The sequence below is a fragment of the Cnephaeus nilssonii genome (genome assembly GCF_951640355.1).
Source record: "Cnephaeus nilssonii genome assembly, chromosome: 12".
Lineage (NCBI taxonomy): Eukaryota > Metazoa > Chordata > Mammalia > Chiroptera > Vespertilionidae > Cnephaeus > Cnephaeus nilssonii.
The window spans coordinates 17,393,442-17,413,762 of NC_137083.1; positions in this window are offsets into that span (position 1 = coordinate 17,393,442).

A 20,321-nucleotide genomic window follows, 5' to 3' on the forward strand; every position below is an offset into this window, starting at 1 on the left:
CTCTGTTCATTTTCCAAGTAAGAACCTTTTTTCTTGGCTCCCCGACACCGACCTCCTTCGTCTCTGCCTATCTATCCGGGACGTCTCACTCCACGTGTCATTTTCCCCAGATCTCCAAACTCAGCCACTTCTCAAGGCTCAAATTTTGGCACCACATCCTGGTTTATTCTGCATAAAGTATTGTTTCATGGGGAAAAAATTTGATATACAGCATAAACTATTTTGCAAATAGTTTTAAATATTTTATAAATAACTATTTTATAAATAACTGTGTTATGACCAATGTGTTTTATTGCCTTTAACTTTGCATTGAATAATTGTTTCACTGTTGTCCTTGAATGAGTTCAGGTCTTTATAGTTGATCTTGATTGACCATGTCTAAGTCTTTCAAGAACAGTGACTGTCATCAACAGGATACTGCACAATCAAAGGTATCTGTTAGAAAATTGAACTGTTTTGCTTATGATGAATAGATCAAGAAGACATCCGAGAGAAATCAAGAATATATTTTTCTTTAAAATAAAAAAAAACATATGAGAAACAAGTGGTTAGCAGCTAATTTCATGGTAAAACAGTAAGAAATGCTGCTTCTTAAAGAAAGACAATGGACAAATAAAAAAAAAATGTCTTTCCAACTAGCCAGGTCCAATTTTAAGTTTCTATGTCTACTTTATTCCAAATGAATGGAGCATTTGAGAAAAATTATAATAAAACAATGGTTTGCAAAGCCCAGTTGAGAAAGAAAATTTCATTTTAATAACTACAAATCAATGTGTTTTAATGTAAGCAGCACTGACTAGCCATGTACTATATGATTGATAAATACAAAGAGGAAAAGAGCATGAGCTTGTCCTCAAAGAGCTTTCAGTTTAGCAGGCAGGACTAGGTAGAAACTAAGGCTAGAGAGGAGTACAAAAAAGAGGAAACGTATTTTTAGGCAATAGGGAAGGCTTCTGTCAGAAAATGCCCAATAAGTTGGACTCTGTAGACAGACAGACTTTGGGAAATATCCTGAGAAGAGAGCATAGATGCAAAGGCATTTCCACAAAGCTTACTTCCTGCCTTTTTGCTTTTATGAATAATAATTAACTGTGATATTAAAATAATCCTTTTAACTGTAATACAAAGGTATCAACATTATTTACCAACACATGTGATGTTTGAAGTAAAAACACAGAAAAATATCTGTAACTTGATAGTGTTTATCTTCACTGAGGTAAAATCCTATTTAATAAAAGGCTAATATGCAAATCGACTGAACAGTGGAATGACGGGTCACTATGAAGCGCACTGACCACCAAGGGGAAGACACACAATGCAGGAGCTGCCCCCTGGTGGTCAGTGTGCTCCCACAAGGGGGAGCCCTGCTCAGCCAGAAGCCAGAAGCTGGGCTCACAGCTGGCGAGCACAGCTGCGGTGGTGGGAGCCTCTCCCGCCTCCTCGGCAGCAGCGCTAAGGATGTCAGACTGGTAGCTTAGGCCCACTCCCTGCGGGCTCCTGGACTACAAGAGGGCACAGGCTGGGCTGAGAGACCCCCCCCCCCCCCCGCCTGAGTGCATGAATTTTGTGCGCCAGGCCTTTAGTTAAGAAATAATTAATCACTTTAAAGTACCATTCAGTGGAACTTAGCACATTCACAGTGTTGTGCAACCATCACCTCTCTTTTCTCATTCCCAAAGCCATTATTAGCAGGAGCCCTGCTTACTAGGAATCTTCTTTCTCAGGTTTCACACTATAAATTTGGGCATTTGAAAATGTAGCAGAGAAACTGAAGAAATAACTTATTTAGAAGACATCTACCAGTAATTCAAGAAACTGAGGACATATAAGATAAAATGCTATCAAGTTATAGTCCTTTCAATATTATATTTCTATTAAAACTATTCAAAGGCAAAATTATTTTTGTCAGTATCTTTTATTTATAGCATAAATATCCTATATAATTAAAGTCCAGCAACCGAACAGCAGAACAACCAGAACAACCAGTCGACCAGTCACTATGATGCACACTGACCACCAGGGGGCAGACGCTCAACACAGGAGCTGTCCCCTGGTGTCAGTGCACTCCCACAGTGGGAGCGCAGCTCTGCTGACTGGGATGAGCGGCACTCCCACAGCGGGTCTATCCCCGCAGGCTACGCCCCCTCCACCAGTGCATGAATCCCGTGCACCAGGCCTCTAGTTATCAAATAATGTGGCATATTACAGATGCACCAACTGCCTGAGTCATAAATATTTTTTTAAGTGGGTATCTGCTTTAAAGTTAATTTTAAAAGTCTTTTTAGGACCTTTGGGAAAGATAGTATCTTCAATGTAAGTCCAATTGAAAACTGTCTCAAAAATAAAAAGAAATATAAGAATAGATGAGAGTATTTTTTTGTTGGTGGTACTGGAGAAAATTGGGGAAGACATAATGCCTTCTGTCAGGAGAAGCTCTGATGTCCATGAATTTTATTTTGTGGTTTCTATTTATTCCCAGAGTCACCACACCTGGTCTACAAGCAGCAAAGAGGACCCCAGTGGAGTGTTTCCAAGCTGTCCCTTTGCCTTCCCCAATTAGGCTTCTTCCAGAATTTCCCCTTCCCCAGTAAGGTCATACCACTTCTTTGGAAGGAATTGTGTATTGGTTTTTTATGCCTTCCTTTCGGCTGGCTTCTGCATTATTTTTAGAAGCTTCATCAAGGAAAGCCTGAATAGCTTACCTGGACAGATGTATTATTGTTAGATCATGTGGTAAGAACCTGGAATATCATTGCTTCCTTACTTTTGACTATCTCTAAAGGAATAAGATTAGGGTTTCCTATTGTTTCAAATCCTCCTCCACCCTGAATTTTGCCTTTTGCACCTAGGCTGTTCCTTTCTCTGCCTCTGGCTGGTCACTGACCACTCACAGCATGCTGCTGAAATCTACCAGTCCACATCAACCATGATCTCTTAATGTCTAAAAGAATTGGAGACTTTGGGATACTTATCCTATCTGATGTCTCAGCATCCTCTAATGATGCTGTGGGCAGATCTCTCCTTGAACTCTCTTCTCTTTTGGCTTCTTTGATGACTTGCTCCGTTCTTACCTCTGCTTTTCCTTCTGTTCTTGGACTTTCTTCTACCCATCCCAAAAGATTTCTTTCCTCATATGTACATACTCTTCCACACAGTGGGTCTTTTCTTCCCATTGACATAGCTTTTGTCACAAGTCTGCCTCTTTATCCCAGGTTTCTCTTCTATACCATCACCTCCACAGATTCCGGGCCTTCTGGGAATTACCACTTGAAAGTCCCATAAGCACCTCTCACTCAGACTCCTAAATCTAAAGTTTTTTTGCTGCATCTTAGTTCCTATTTTGGACGTTGAGTCTGGAATTAGGGGTTACTATAAATAAGCTACAGTTGAGAAAGTCAATCGAAATTACTTATGCCTAACAAAATATGAACATTTCTGTCATGAGCATGCATTGTTTGTGTAATTAACAAGCCAAAATGTCCTTGATAAACTCATCATTTTCAGCTATCAATTTTATACATTAGGACCTTGAAATTTCATTTGACATTCTCCCTGCAAACTCCAGATTGGAATAATTGCTTTCTGTTTTTCTAAGCACCAAGCATTTTGCATTTCAATGAGGCTATGATAGGAAATAATTCAATAAATATGGTCTATGTATGAGCTTTATCTGTGTGCTGATAATAAACTAAAGTCTTGGTTGGGTGCTGACACAGAGACGTTGGTAGAAATAGAAATCAATCCCAGGAAAATATTTTTAGGACCGAATTTTAAGTAGCAGAGTTTGTGTTTGGAAAGTATTTTGCTTAACGGCAATAGCCCCAAATACAGTGAGGAGAAATGATTGTTGATTATTTATGCTGACAGTGTCAAACATTTATCATGATCATTTTATGCTTTATATGCCTTTTTCTCCATACATTAGTCAATGTTTACCGGGAAGTGAACAGCACGCCAGTCACTCTATGGACCTGTGGAGAGCATGACTTAATTCTATAAAGTCTCAAGTAAAAGTTTTAAATCATGAGGTTGACCTTTGACCTGTGAAGCTTAAGTGAATTGTTCTGAGCCTTTATCCTAAATTTCTCATTACACAGCCTGAGCAGGCACTGGAAAGGGCAGGTTGGATTTATAAACAACTCAAGACAGACCACTGGCAATTAATATGAAGATCTCACATCATCCTATTTTCACTTTAGTTAGCCTTTGTGTTTTGGAAGCTGTCTTTAGGCTCAGAACTTAAAGTGGTCTGGTTGTGAACAATGGAAATGTTCAGCATGGAATGTTGAAAATATTCTCACCAAACAAGTGCAGCAGTTTTACTATAATTAGCTAAAGGGCATAACACTGTAAAAAAGAAAATGAACCACTCATTTGCTGTCACCAAAAATGAGGAAATGGCTTAGGCAAAAGCTGAAGTCCTTTTGAACATGAAAAGTTCATTGATTTGGCTGTGAGAAGGATCTTGTTTGTCCTGCTAGTTCTAAAGAACTATTTATCCTCAAATAATTCCAGTAAGTGAGGTGCGAGGAAAAAATCATCCATCTTAATATTTTCTAAATTCCTCTCCTTATGTTATTATGTTTTATGTCACATCTAAAATGTCGCCTTGATTTTTTATCTTGATATAGGCTGCATCTTACTATTTAACATAGGTTGTCTCTTTAATCTAATATTGAAAATAAGACAAATGCATGCTTTTGTAAAGTCAAAATTGTTTTGAAAAACTGTATATTGCTGCTGTCATAAGAAATGAAGCCAGGAATATTATCATGGTCTCCACATTCTGATCTTTAATGCATTCCAACTAGCAATGTATGGGCTATTCCACATCCTCACTAGCATTTTATACTGTCAGTAATTTTTATTTTAGTCATTTTAACATGTGTGCAGTGGTAACTCATCGTGATTTTAATTTGCATTCTCCAACGGCCAATGATGTTGACTATCTTTTCGTCTGTTTATTTTCCTTCTGAATATCCTCTTTGCTAGTTTTTCCACCTTGTGTTATTTGTGTTGTTTTCTTATGATGGGATTTTCAGAGTTCCTTTTTTATTCCAGTGCAAGTTTCTTGTCAAATATATGATTGCCAATTTTTTTCTCTCAGTTGGTAGTCTATCTTTTTATTCTCTTTGATAATTGATTTCTGACAAAGTTTCAAAGGTAATGTAGCAGAGAAAGACTAATCTTTTCAATAAATAGTCCTGAAATAAATTGACATTCATATACCCCCCCCAAAAAAATGAACTTTGATTCATAGCTCACCTCATATGCAAAATTTAACTCAAAATATACCATAGACCTAAATGCTAAATTGAAAACTATAAAATGATAAAATGTTTTGAAGTCAATATTGGGGAAAATTTGTATGATCTTGCAGTAGGCAAATATTTCTTAAGTGAGACATTAAAAGCACATCCATAAAAGAAAATAATTGAAACAGGACTCTATTAAAATTTTAACAGCACTTCTAAAGATAGACACTATTTTTAAAAAATATATTTTTATTGATTTCAGAGAGAAAGACAGGGAGAAAGAGATGAAACATCAATGATAGAGAATCATAGATTGGCTGCCTCCTGCACGTCCCCTACTGGGGATTGAGCCCACAACCCGGGCGTTTGCCCTGACCAAGAATCCAACTGTGACCTCACAGTTCACAGATTGATGCTCAGCCACTGAGCCACACCAGCTGGGCAAGGCAGCCCCTATTTAAACAATGAAAATACAAAAACTTAAGAAGAGGGGGAACCAGCCAAAGTCTATAACAAGTGGCTAATGCAACAGGAAGACCCAGGATAGTATGGTGTCCTCAGAGTCAACTAAGTAAATAGTGTCAAGAGGGAAGAAATAATTTACTGGGTCAAAGCTACTGATGGGGAGTGATTATTTAATTTTGAATCAAGGAGTAAACAGAACAAATGTCCCCAGACTCTAGTGGCTCTGGTTACAGTTGTCTTCCTAGTTGGCTCAGCCATTACACCAAGGTAGGAGTTAAAGTAGCAGCATTATTACATGAACTGTCAAGCTGGACTTAAACTTGGTACCATAGGATTCATATCTGGTACACAGGGATGGAATTTAGGGTTATGTGCACTGAAATTTTACTATTATGTCTGCATTTATTGATTCACTCCTTCAATATTTATTGAAATCCTTCTCTGGTGCTCAACATTGAGCACATATTAAAACCGGGTGTACACTAGTGATTTAAAACAGGCCTAGTACCTGATAATATGGAACTTGTATAATGGAGAATATGATAAGGATTAATCAAATAGTCATACTAGGTGAAACTATGATGTTCCCCTTGGCTACATAATGACAATAAGTTTATTATTGATTCTAATATTATGGGGCAATATTAATCATAGTATTATGAGGACTGGGTTTGGAATTACTCTGTCGCCATCAAGGGCAAATGTGTATGAATTTGGACCTCACACTATGAATGGGACCATGGGTGTGGATAGATCCTTGTGTTTTAACTCATGTTTATTTTTCTAGCGGAGATTTCTTTATCCTTCTCAAAATTGAAATTTGTCATCCACCTTAAATCACTCTTAGCCCCCAAATATCTCTCCCCTTTTATTTGAATCCTGTTTAGAATAAATAAACCAAGTATAAATGTAAGCACTAGAAAAAACAATCATGATGAACTGGAATGAATACAAAACATATGTGTAAATCGTATAATACAAATGTTCAAAGGTATTGCCACATCTGAGAAATTGCCAATTAAAAAAACATTGGCAATGCAGGCGGAAAATAAAGATACATCTGAACAAAAATAACATACTCTATTTCTGCAAGCATATCTTTGCATAGGTTTCTATTACTTTAAATGGCAAGTTTTTTCTATGACCATTTTTTTCTGATGAAAGAGAATATCACATAATGACTAACAGCACAGATTCTGAAACTAAAATGCTTGAGCTCCCCGTTTGTCTACCCACCAATTGTGTTAACAAGAGCAAGTTAATCTCTCTATACCTCAGTCTTCTTATCTATACAGAACACATGATACGTATGCTTACCTAAAGGTTATTATGAAGATTGAGTTAATACATATAGAGTATTAGGAGAGCTGCTGGCACATAGTACGTTCATCATTCATATATATATGCAGATAGAGAAGGGGAGAGAGCAAGTAGCTAGACTCTGGAGTTAGACAATTGGGTTCAAAGCCTGGTTTCACTGCTTATACCCATATGACCTTGAGTTGTTCAATTAACTTCTTCATGCCTATTTGCAAAATTTGCAGAATTAATAATCATTGTATTCATTCCTAGCAGAGTTACCATGAAATAGTACATGTGAAACAATGAGCACATGCAATTAACATTATCTCTCCTTTCCTGAGAGGTGGTGATGTATTTTCAAAAATATAAATACAACCATGTAAATGGAATGCAATCAACTTATTTACAATATATTAAACTAAAATTTTTTAAAAGATAAAACAATGTGGGGGAAGAAAAAATATAACAAGCTTTCCTGGATTCTAGCAATTCTGAGTGAGTTTGGTAACTCAGACTAGTTCCCACAGATTCCCACAGATAGTATCTCAAATCCAATAAGAACATGGAACATAAATGCTAACTGAATAATTTTAAGGTTACCAAGGTAAGTGAATGGCTTGTCATTAACTGGTGGCATCCCTTGATTACTTTTCTGTGAATAAGAGAGATTTATCATGAAGAAGATGCTAAATACGTCACTGCTTTTGATGGAATGGCTATATGAAAGACGGTACATCAACAGGACATTAAACTAAAGGGAATAGCCATAAGTATGGAGGTAGGCAAAACACACTTTTTTGATCCTCTGGGGTGAACTTGTATGAGAAATTAAATAGATGAGAAACCACAGCAGCCTACATACCAACTGGCAGGCAGCCCTAGGAAAAGAGCAAAGGCTGGGGCCATTGGGCATTTATGGGACTGGGTGACACATAGCTACAGGCTCTGTGAACAACCTCAACAGTCAAAGGACAATCTACATGCATAAAGAGCATGGAAGGGTCTGTTATGACCACATTAGTCTTCCCAGTGATACCTGCATATATAAATGCTATCCATCATCAACAATCCCACCGTCTCAAGCAACAGCATGACTTTCATCGAGTGACCGAAACACTTTTTAACCAAAATAATTGAACTACTTGTCCTATGTAAACTCAATGCCATTATGCCAGGAAAAGAAATATGGGCTTTTTCACATTTTCTTTTCTATGATGGTATATATACTATATAGAGTTTTTATTTTAAAGTTGTTTTTTTTAAATAAAACTTCTCTCAGTAGGTTGACAATAGACAAATATGGAGAAGTATTTAAATTAAGGAAGTTAAGACTTTTTAACCCACAATTTAGAAGTTTTCTGACATACCACAGCAACTTTTCTCCTCAAAACAAGATTAATTTAACCATGATTAAAGTATGTGATTGTGCCCAAAATAATTTGTTTCCACACTGAAAATTTGTCAGGGGCAGAAATAGAGTAGTGGGGACTGTCTATAATTATGAGAAATAGTAATGATGCTCTGTTAACCCTGATGGTTCTGTTTTGATTTGAGAAAGCACATTCTAACCTGGCTGAGAGCTGTATGCCCCGGGACATGGGAGTTAACCTGGGAGTGCAGTCAGTCCATTCTCCTTTTCCCAGAACTGCCTATCATCATGGAAAGATTAGCAACCTTGTTGCTGACACAATCTGGTCCCAGAGGCACCCGCCATTTACCCAGCCTGCATTGCCTATAACCTGTAACCATTATACCTTGCCTACTTCCCCAGGCCTGTAATTCCTTCTTTCCCATGTCATCTTCGTCCTTCTACCCAATATAAGCAGCTGGCTGATGGTGAGGTGCAGAGCAGATTTTTGTGGCTGACCTGCTGCTCTCCCATACTGCTCACATTTTTTGGAATCAATGCTCAAATATGATTCAACCCTGTCTCTGCTTAATTGGCTCAAGTAGGGACAGGCAGCCCAGGCCCATTGGTTGTCCAGTTTCAAATTCACCTGAAGGTCAAGATCATATTCTCTGACTTGGACCAAGTGATGGCAGAAACTGTATTTGAATTTTGATCTTCCAGTTATTGCTCTGGCTATCATTTAAGCAAGCAAAATGTTTTAGATAAGTGGAAATATAAAACCTTTTTAAGTTACCAAAATTCTATAGTATTTACTAATGAAGGGTCAAAGACAGGGGTTTCTTTTTTTACTCATAAAAGAATAAAAATTGACATAAGTGTACATTTTTAAAAATGAAAACTCATAGAGTTTCTCTTTTCTTAGACCTCTTAGTATATCATTGTCAGGGCTTTAAATTTGCCAACTAATGACTATTTCTTCTCATGTAGAATTTACTCTTCCAATGAATATTTTTGTTTTGTCTTTTGTATTTAGTGACCATTAAAGGTTACAGATGAAACCTGATACTTGTGCTTAATTCTCACAAGCTAGAACACAATTATATAGTCAAGGATTAAAAAGAGAGTTGGGCAATTGTCTATTAAAAAATCAGTAAATATAGTCACAATATACCTATACCACTCGGAACCCAAAATAATTCTTTGTAGGCATGGTGAGTTATTTGCAAAATATTATCTTTCTTCATTTAGGAACAATGTCACTATCAATCACTTCTGTGTCACATTTAGTTTATCAATTCTTTTATTACATTCAAGGATAAGTGAGTTCTGAGTGGGAAGAAATCAGACCAATGGAGCTAAGGTTAAAAAGTGAGTGTCCAATTCAAATAAAATATGAACGTTCCCGGACTTCCATAAACTTTTGAACTCCCTGCAGCTTGCCCAACTTAGTTAAATTTTAATTGAAGTGCAAATATTATTTACCTCAGAATGAAAAGGAGAATTAATCCAAATCTTTTAAAGCAGGTAGAAAGTATTCTGTGTAATGTTTTGTTAGATACATATCAATAGGGAGCAAATACTCTTTGGCCTGATAACTTTATATATCCCATGCATTTTACTTCCTAATGGTATCAGGCAGCGGAGCGGTCTAACAGGTAGTTCTTAAAACTTTGTGGTGTAAAGGTCATGGCTCTAACAAGATTAGATTGATAGCCAGTCATCTCCAAAACTGTGTGTGAAAAGTAGGGGAAACAGAAAGGCTGTGCTCTGCAAAAACAAACAAACAAAAACACACACACAAAAACACACACAAAAAAAACCACAACAGAGTTTCTAGCTCTCTAAAACCCCATAAGTTGAAAGGTGATAATGAAAACATCAAAGAAATAAAATGTCTGCAAAACTGGGTTTTGTGTGAAACTTACCTTAGTCAGTTATATTAGTAGAATTCTGAGTTAAGGTGGTGTAAGAGAGGATATGAGTGTGCACAAATATTTTTGTTAGAAAAAGCATAACCTGCCAGAGATATGAATCCCGTGGTTGTATTTCACACCATTTAACCAATTCTTCCTTTCCCAGGCACAGAAATATTTCCCATCAGCCCAATAGATTTTCTTACTAATTTAGGGCTTCATATTTGGCTGGGGCCGCTACAAAAAGAAAAGAAAAGAAAAAAGAAGTAATGCAACTAACGCTATTGGACTTTGAGCATAATTAGAAACAAAAAATTTTTGTTTTAAACAGGATGACTATGGATCCAAAATATTAAAATGGTAACATGTTGAATCTAGCATTTTACTGTAAAAAAAATTAATACAGCATGACCAAGTAGGGATTTATCTTGGGAATGCAAAATGATTCAACATTAGGAATATTACAATGGAATGGACTACATGAAAATATTAAAGGATGAGAAACTATTTGATCATCTCAATTTTGAAAAATCAAGGAATCTGACATGTTCATAACAATTTTTAAAAAGCTTTCTGTAAAATAAAATAAATATGTAATTTCTTTCACTTTATAAAGAATCTACCAAAGACCTACATCAAGCACTATCCTATCCCTTAATGATGGAATATTGAAGCAGACCCATATTGACAAGAAGCACACACCTGTTCAACGTTTACTCAACGACCCAGCCAGTGTTACAAGGAAAACAACTCAAATATTAGAAAGGAAGCTATGAAACTATCACAATTTACAGATACTATAAGCATTTATCTGAAAACTCCAATGGGCCAAATTTTAAAAACCAACAAGAAAATTTAATCAGGATGGCCAAATGTTATGTACTCAGCATATAACATAACCTGTAGTTTTTATTCACACCATTAAGCCAATCGGAAAAAAAAATGGAACAATAGGTTTATTTGTAACAGTAATAACCATATCAAATCCTTAGGTATAATCCTAACACTCACTGGAAGGCATATAAGAAAACCTAAATAAATAGGGAACAAAATACTTTGTTCATGAATGAGAAGGTTCAGTATTTTAAAGATGTCTTTTCTCTCCAAAATAATTTATGCCTTTAGTACAACACTAATTAAAAAGTAAAATTATGTTTTATGGAAATTTGAATCCTATTATAAAATCCATAAAGAAAAGGGAATATGTAAAAATGAGCAAAATAAATCTATAAAAGAAAACCAGAAAGGGAAGGCCTTGCCTACTACCTATCAAGCATATTAGAGAATTATAGAAATAAAAATAGTATAGTAGGCCAGGAATTGATAACTAGATCAATGGAATAAGACTCTAAAAATAGATGAAAGCATATATAGTTATTTAGTATACTAGAGGCCTGGTGCATGAAATTCATGCATGGGGAGGTGGAGGGGATCCCTTCAGCCCAGCCTGCACCCTCTCCAGTCTGGGACCCCTTGGGGATGTCTGACTGCCGGTTTATAAATGTTATGTACTCAGCATATAACATAACCTGTAGTTTTTATTCATACCATTAAGCCAATTGGAAAAGAAAATGGAACAATAGGTTTATTTATAATAGTAATACCATATCAAATCCTTAGGTATGATCCTAACACTCACTGGAAGGCATATAAGAAAACCTAAATAAATAGGGAACAAACCGGCAGTCGGACATCCCTCTTACAATTGGGGATCACTGGCTTCTAACTGCTCACCTGCCTGCCTGCCTGATTGCCCCTTACTGCCCCCCCCTGATGGCCTGGTAACACCCAACTGCCCCCCTGACAGCCTAGTCATCCCCAACTGTCCGCCACCCCCCCCCACCGTCCTGGTCGCCCCCAACTGCCCCCCCACCAGCCTGGTTGCCTCATGCAGCCTGCTGCTCAGTTGTTTGGTCACCCCACACTAACCCCCCTGCTGGCCTGGTTGACCCACGCAGCCTGTTCAGTTGTCCTTTTGGTTGTGATGGTCACTTAGCTTTTATATATAGAGATGATAAAAGTAGTATTTTTATTAAATGGGTAAAGGGCACATTTTTAGTTCAAGTTCTTGGGAAAATCATTTACATATTTAGAAAGATACAGTTAGTTCATATCATTCATAAAGACAAATTTCAGAAGGTTATGATCTAAGCATAAATATAATACTATAAAAGTATTACACTAAATTATAGTATAATTTATTTTTTTATGTTGGGATCACGAAGGTGTTCTGAAATAAAAATAATATTAAAATAAGTAAATTTCTAATGGCAAAGAACTGTAAGTGAACCTAATAGACATTGTATAGAGATTCATCATCTGTAGTATGGAATTTAATGTAGTAGTTTAAAGGAAAGAGGCACTGATAAGGCAAACATTGGATTTTTGGTATTATGGTAGATGTAATACAATTTATATAAAAGAGAAAGACTAAAACAATAATATACATTTTTCTCTGTAATTATTGATTTTCGCAGATGCCTGGAACAAAGTCTAAAATATCCACATTAATCTAATGGCAGTGGTTAGCTATGTAGAGGGGGCTAGAATTTAGCATTATTGTCAAAAGTACATTGACCTTTATATAGTTTTTAAATTTTATATAAGATGGATATATAAAAATAGATATATTATAGGTAGATCAGTAGTGAGGTAAATAAGCATTGTGGAGAAAAGCTGATTAATCTATCTTATAATTTCAACAAAGAGGATGACAACTATTAAAAAGATAAAATGCTATTAGGAATAAAGCAGCTGTTTGATCTGACAACTATAGGAAATAATTTGTTTATTTCACTAATTCTGCTAAAATCCCACAGAATCAAGCAATTTTCATTTAGTCTACATTTTAGTAAAATGAAATGTTTCCAAAATATTTCAGAGGATAAATTATTTCATTTATAAGTAGTTTAATGAAATAAGCATAATTTATATTGCAAATCAAAATGCTTAAACCTGCTATTTGTGTTACAGCCTGGGAAACACTTTAGCCAAAAAATCTTTGTAACTTACATGCATAATGTTAACACATGGTTCATATTATTTTAGGTACATTAGTGCCTAAAAAGTACCAGAAATAATCTCTACTCAAAAACAGCCAACTTTGTGCAGGATTCAAAAGCAGTATTAACCTAAAGTCACTGAAATGGCCCTAAAAAAAATACTGTTCCTGCAAATAAACCCATAGGCTAATCCTGTGCACAATTTAGAATGACACACTCTTTTTGTTGTTTATTTTTAACCATGGCTGGCCATTTTGTGCTTGTTCTAGTTCTAATAGAAATCTTATTTTGATCTCTCACACATCACCCCAAAAAAGCTATAAGAAAAAATAGAAAGGAAAATAAAAATTGGCTCTTAGTCCTTACATTTTATTAAAATTCATGCTAGTCAAGACTTTTGTAAAGATAGGTAATAATGCTGGGTTTAATGAGAAGGGTGTTCTTAAATATTGCTGTTGTGAGAGCAATATGGGTTAAAAACCTTGACAAACTGTGAAGTGATTGACCATAGTGGGCCGTGTCAGGGCCCGAAGCATCACCACCAATTCCATCACCCACCCCGACTTCTGTCCTCAGAATAAGGTGACTTTTCAATGGTCCCTTTCCCTCGAGGCTATTGCTTCCAAAGTGGGGCAGAGCTATATCTCTTGGTGTAACTGCTTAGGGAGATAAGATCTGGTAATATTTGAAATTAAAAAAAAAAATTTCTTGGCCATATTGTTCTGACCACTACAACATTTTTTCTGATCAATTGTAACTTTTAAACCAAAACATGCTTATTACCATGTGAACTCAACATTGGCATGACTTCTGCTTTTGCTTCTCTTTTTTTTCTAAGCTGAGTCGACTACCTACTTTATTTAACCTCATTTCAGAAAGGTTAGGTAACCACAAACAGAACTTAAAAAACAATCTGCTTTAGGAATAGACCCACATATTAGCAACACTTACATTTAAGTTTTTAGATTGTGGGTAAATACTATTTTATTTAAAATTTTTATTTTCTAAACCTTTTTTAAGAATGAGTATTACTTTTATACTAAAAAGAAAGAGATATGAATCTTAGATAATGTTTGACCTTTGTCCAAGCTTATTTTAACTTTGAACCAAATCAAATTTACTGATAGAACAAAAAATACACAGAAAATGAGCAACCCTCCGCCACCCCCCGCCCAAAAAAAAAAAAAAACACACAACAAAACACAGTTGGCAAATTATCTCTCTATGGTTGATGTTTCTTTACTATTTTTCACAATGTAGTGTCTTTAAGGTTTTTGCTCACACCTTCCCAAATTACCCTATTTAAAGATACTCCTCCATCTTCTCACTATCTAGTAGGTCACATCACCCTCTACAGTTCTTCCATAACTTCCCTCTTAAAACCTGCAATTATTTAACTTGTTTACTTGTTTATGTCCTGCCTCCTTACACACTTGTAGGTAAGCTCCACGTGGAGAACATGGTCTGCGTCCCTTTTCTGGAATACTGCCTGGCACCCACGAGTGCCCAGCTGATACTGATAGACCCCATGATTAGATCAATCATATGATATTTTTACAGCCTTGCTAGTTTCTCTCTCACAACCAGACATCAAAATAACTCCCAATATGGTTTGTTTGTTTTTTTGCTATTGTTTCTTTTTAAATATCTTTTTAATGATTTCAAAGAGGAGGAGAGAAGGTGAGAGATAGATAGAAACATCAATGATGAGAGAGAATCGTTGATCAGCTGCCTATGGCACACCCCACACTGAGGATCAAGCTCACAGCCCAAGCGTGTCCCCCGACTGGGAATTGAACCATGACCTCCTGGTTCATAGGTCGATGCTCAACCACCCACCTTGGCTGGGCATTTTGCCCTATTTTTTGAGGTGATTCAAACCCCAGTGATATCAACTTTGCTTTTATTCCACATGCGAACCAATGATACCTTTCCTGAAAATACAAAATGAGTTTAGATCATGTTGTTTCACATCATTTTAAATTTCTGCATCTGACAGTATTTTAGACTCCAGCTGGAATGGAATAGAAATCACTGCATTATATGAGAAAAGCTATTCTTGTAAAATGTCCAATCTGATTTTGCAAACTAAATATGTTTGGAAAGGTTGTGGAGAATATGACAGAAATTTTAGATGCCAATGCCATAAAAATCTTAGAACTAGTCTCAAGAACTGACCCAAGAAGTCACTGAATATTTCTGCTTTTCTTATTATGCAAAATGTATTACATATGCTCTATTTTAAAATAAATTATCAAAGTAGTGGCAAAAGCAAACCATTTTATATAGTGCATACGATATGCCAGGAACTGTTTTAAATGCTTTGTGTATATTAGCTCATCTAACACTCTGCACAACTCTATGAGATATGGGTCATTATCATTCTTATTTACTGATGTGGAGACTGAGGCACAGAGTGAGCACATTGGAGAGCAAGGAGCTACCACAGCAGCCATCTGAGTTGCTTCAAAGGGTTTTTCTCCTGAGTGATTGTTGGCTGGCCAGGGTCATGCCACTAGCCAGAGCAGGATTTGAACACAGAGGCTTTTTTTCTAATGCTCAAAGCTGTAATGCTTCTCTACAGTTTCTATAATGGATGAGAAGTATTAGCTGAGCTAAGTCTGTCATAACTTACACACAGGCATCTGTGGTGTAGATGGGATGGACAATGGAGTTGGATTCAGAAGTCTTAGGTAAGGTAGAGCATAGGGAATATAATCAATAATATTGTAATAACCATGTATGGTGCCAGGTGGGTACTAGCCTTATTGGCGGGATCACTTCATAAGCTATATAAATGTCTAACCACTGTGTTGTATACCTGAAACTAATATTATATTGTATGTCAACTGTGATTTAAAATTTTAAAAAAGCATAATTGAAAAAAAAAGGAAGTCTTGGGATAAAATTCTTAGCTCTCTTCCTGACTCTGCTGCTCATGTAGCTTCAGTTTCCTTAACTCTAAAACAAACCCTCCATTGTTGTTTATTCGTGAGCAGTAACCCGTTAAGTGGTGACACATGCTACATAGTTCTGGAAGTCTGAAAGACCTATGTGCGTACTCCCTCGGTGAGTTGTAGCTGCCTGTTTACAGACCTCTTTGTTCCCTCTATAAATAATGGAGCTTGTGAAGTCATTTGAGCAAATAATGGACACCAAATATTTGATACTGCTGTTCTCACATGTCATTTACACCAAGTATTAAATTCAACAAATGTTTCAAGTATGCTGAGGAACCAAACCCTGCCCAAAATCTGTAGAGAATAGCGAGAGGAAAAGATCTGATCAGTGTTCATACAAGTCCTGGACAGCAAAGGAGGTAGGACACCAAAACCAAAGCAGATCGTGATTCGTGCTGTGAAGTGGGGGGAAAAGAAGTTCTGTCAATTCCGATGAAGAGAGAACACTTTTGGGTGGGAGAGACCAGGAAAGAAGACTTCAATATATGAATATTAGCAGAACAAAGGAGCCACATACCCAAAGAAATTAGACTCTCTGATTCAACTTCAGACTTTCCCTGAACATCTATCTACTCTTTGTAAGGCACTGTGCTAACTGAGGAATCAAGGAGAAGAAGACAGTTGCTGAACTCAGACCTTAGAGTTTGGGGGAGATGGTCTAAGTAAGATTTCTCTCCAAAGTAGCATGATGCCAGAAGAACACACAAACTAATAACTATACTCCACAGAGAGGGAGTTAAAAAGGAAGTAGGTACAATGTCCTGTATGAATACCGGTGAAGCATTTTATTCTATGGGAGACCAAGAGAGGGAGTCAGGGAGTGCTGCAAAGAGAAAGGAATGGCTGAGCAGCATTGCAAGTGATGCTTAGGTAGATCGTTTCTAAGTAGATAAGAGAAGGGAACGATATTTCAAGCAAAGGATACAACATGACCATGGATTTTAGATGTTTCTCTTGAGCTTTTAGAAAATCAAAAAAATGGGGACATGATGGGGTAGAAGGGTAACTCTCAACTCTTTTATTTTTCTTTCAGAATAGAGCTTTTGCTTTCAAAAAATATTCTTTAATTGCTTGGCTTGACACCAGTATATACTGGTCATAAGAGCAGTTAAACTTGCTCAGCCTCGAATGTCAGTCCCTGCTCCCGCTCTAGAGACTATCCCAGAGGGCTGGGGCAGAAGTGGGGATGCATGATGCATTTAAGCAAAGGAGAAGCAGGTTTGACATGGCTGAAGATAAGAATAGAGGGAAATGATTCAAGTTAAGAAGTCTGTATTATAAAAAAATTTAAAACACATAGTACATAGAGTAGCATAACTCCTTCCTTTTATCCCTCCCATATTAATTTGAAATAAATTTAAGATAGCATTTTTCATCTATAAATGTATCTCTGAGGGTAAAAAAAACCCTCATTATAATAAAATACAATAAATATAGCTAAAAATATGAACTAACTTTTGAACATTTTGAGCATGAGAAGCTTATGAAACACCATGTTTTGATGCTCTGAGGAGACATCAGGGCTGGAGATGAAGGAGCTGGTGTCATCAACATGTGGAGGATACCAAGGATTAGGAAATAGGTGACATCACCCAGGAGTCAAAAAGGAGGCAAACAATGGAAGAACGCATCAGGGACAAAATTTGAATAAAGGCCATAGACATGATAAGCTTAAAGAATATAAAGATCTGTGAGGGCTAGATGAATGAAGTAGTCTCTTCATTTGTAAAGAGAATGAGACTTAGGCAGGACCTTGAGGAAGGACAGAACTTAAATAGGTGGTAGGAATGGTGCCAGAAATTCATCTGAGGGAAATAGTTTGAATGATTACCTGGAGCTTGACTGGTACAAAGGCTCACCTCACAGGAAGGAAGGGAGTGGTAGGAAATGAGGTTGCCTAGGTAGGGTTGACTACAATATGCATGCCAGAGTCCACGTTTTAAATTTCATTCCCTATTTCAATAAATGTTGGTTAAATGTGTACAACATACCAGAGACTAGGAGTTAGGGATACAAGCACTTGTGAGATTAGACTTGTATTCACAAGTAGATTTATATCTATTGCAGAAGGCCTATAAACAAAAATACCACAATTATTATAAATCATTCAACCAACATTTTTTGATGTGTACTGCAAATACAGTGATTAATAGGTCATGCTCCTCAGGAAGCCATTGAACCATCAACAAGCTGTGACTGCGCTACTGACGTGAGAAAAAGCATTTTTCTGGGAAGTTATTTTTCTCCCTGCACAAAGAATGGAGTCAAGGACAACCTGAGTGCAAAAGACAAAGGGGTAAATGTGAAATAACAAGAACGGAGATACAGGGATCATACAAGGGATGTGTTAGTGAAAAAAGTCGTAGGAGAAACTGGGTAACTGATGACCAGGAGTCTCAGAGGTGTGTGTGTGTGTGATTACGTGTATCTTTCAGGTCTGAGCCCTATCAGTTCTCGTTCAGGCTGTCTGAAAATCTCTGTAACTAACGCTGAGCGGTACAGAGACCACCTTTTCTAGCTGCTAAGAAAAAGTTAGTTACATGCAGCAATGTCTTGAAACATCTTGCCGGGGACATAGGTTCCTTGGTAGAAGGGGAACTTCCTCATTGCCGATGCCGTGCTACACCCATCTGTTCCCCTCAAGTGCAAGTGTCTTGTCTTCCTAAAGGAAGCACAGTGTTGCTTGGGTATCCAGAGGAAGGTCCACTTGGAGCATTCCGAATGTTTTTTAAATGATGAATCAAACTCAACTCTTACGCTCTCTGTGGTGTTTACTTGAAGTCAGCAAACATCTCACAGATTAAAAAAAAACACAACAACAATCAGTAAATTCTTTTCAAGGACTGGAAACAGCAATCCTCAGATGATTCACCGATGATTCAGATTTCTGTGTATGGCTTCTGCTCACCCTGTTGCCAAGGGAACTTGGGGCCTACTTCCTACCACACCATGGCTATAAAAAGTACCAGCAAAAGCCACAGGAGAGCAACTTCTCTACTCTTTTATTTAAAAAAAATGGCTAATGAACGGAACGTCAGCTGCACAGAGAGGTGTAAGTATCTGTGAAGGTCCCATCCACGAGACACTGAGAAGCCAGTGAGAAGGCTTTTATTCTATTTATCTACAAAAGGCTTTTCCAATGCTTTTCCTCATGCAGGGGGATGTTCTATAAAGAACCAAGAAGCCAACAGAAATTGTATTTTACTCCAGAAAATCTAGGCTGATGGGCCTTGGTAGTAATAGCCATGGCCCGTGAAGTCTGAGCCAAGCTCGGTCATGCGGCCTGCTTCTCTGGGTCATTTTTGGCAAGAGGAGGACATGAGACGGGGAGGGAGCTAGGTTGACTAGTACGCGTGGGTCCTGCACACCTTCGCTCCTATAGCCCTGGTCTGTTATTTCCCTCTGACAATCCTCTTTATCAAGCAACATAAATATATCAGTACACTCAAATCGTGAGAGAAGGCCAGTCATAAATGGACACTTTCCATTGCATATACAGTCTCAATTTTTCCTTTAATATGTGCTTTGAGTTAAATTCTTATCTGGAAATAGGGAATAAGACTGTCTTAGGGGTAGTTGTCAGGAAGACACCCACAGGACATAAGTTACAGCACAGAGAAGCCCGCACTGTGTTTGCAGAGGGCACCATCTCCCATCCCACTAGGAACACGGCAGGACGGGATAATAGCAAGCATTCTAAGAATGGTTTTCTTCATTTGACTTTGATACCCACTAGAAAATTTGTAAAAAAAAAATGATTCTTCTTATAAAATGGACATATTTTCTCTTTATGTTTCCATAAGGCAAACAAACGTTTCATGAGCCCCACCTGAGAGGTATAAGATGTCTAAGAATTTTTATGCTTCAAGTTATTTGACATTAGAGCCCTTCTTCTATTTGAAGGATCGATATGATTAAGTATGAGGTTATACATTTAAATTTACTAAATGGGTGTTAAAGTATTACTTGTAATAAGCTGTTTTTTTTCTAAAATGCAAACCTGATTATATCATCTCTTCCCACTTTAAAATCTATCAGAAGTTTCCTAGTTCTTAGAGAATAAAATCCAATGT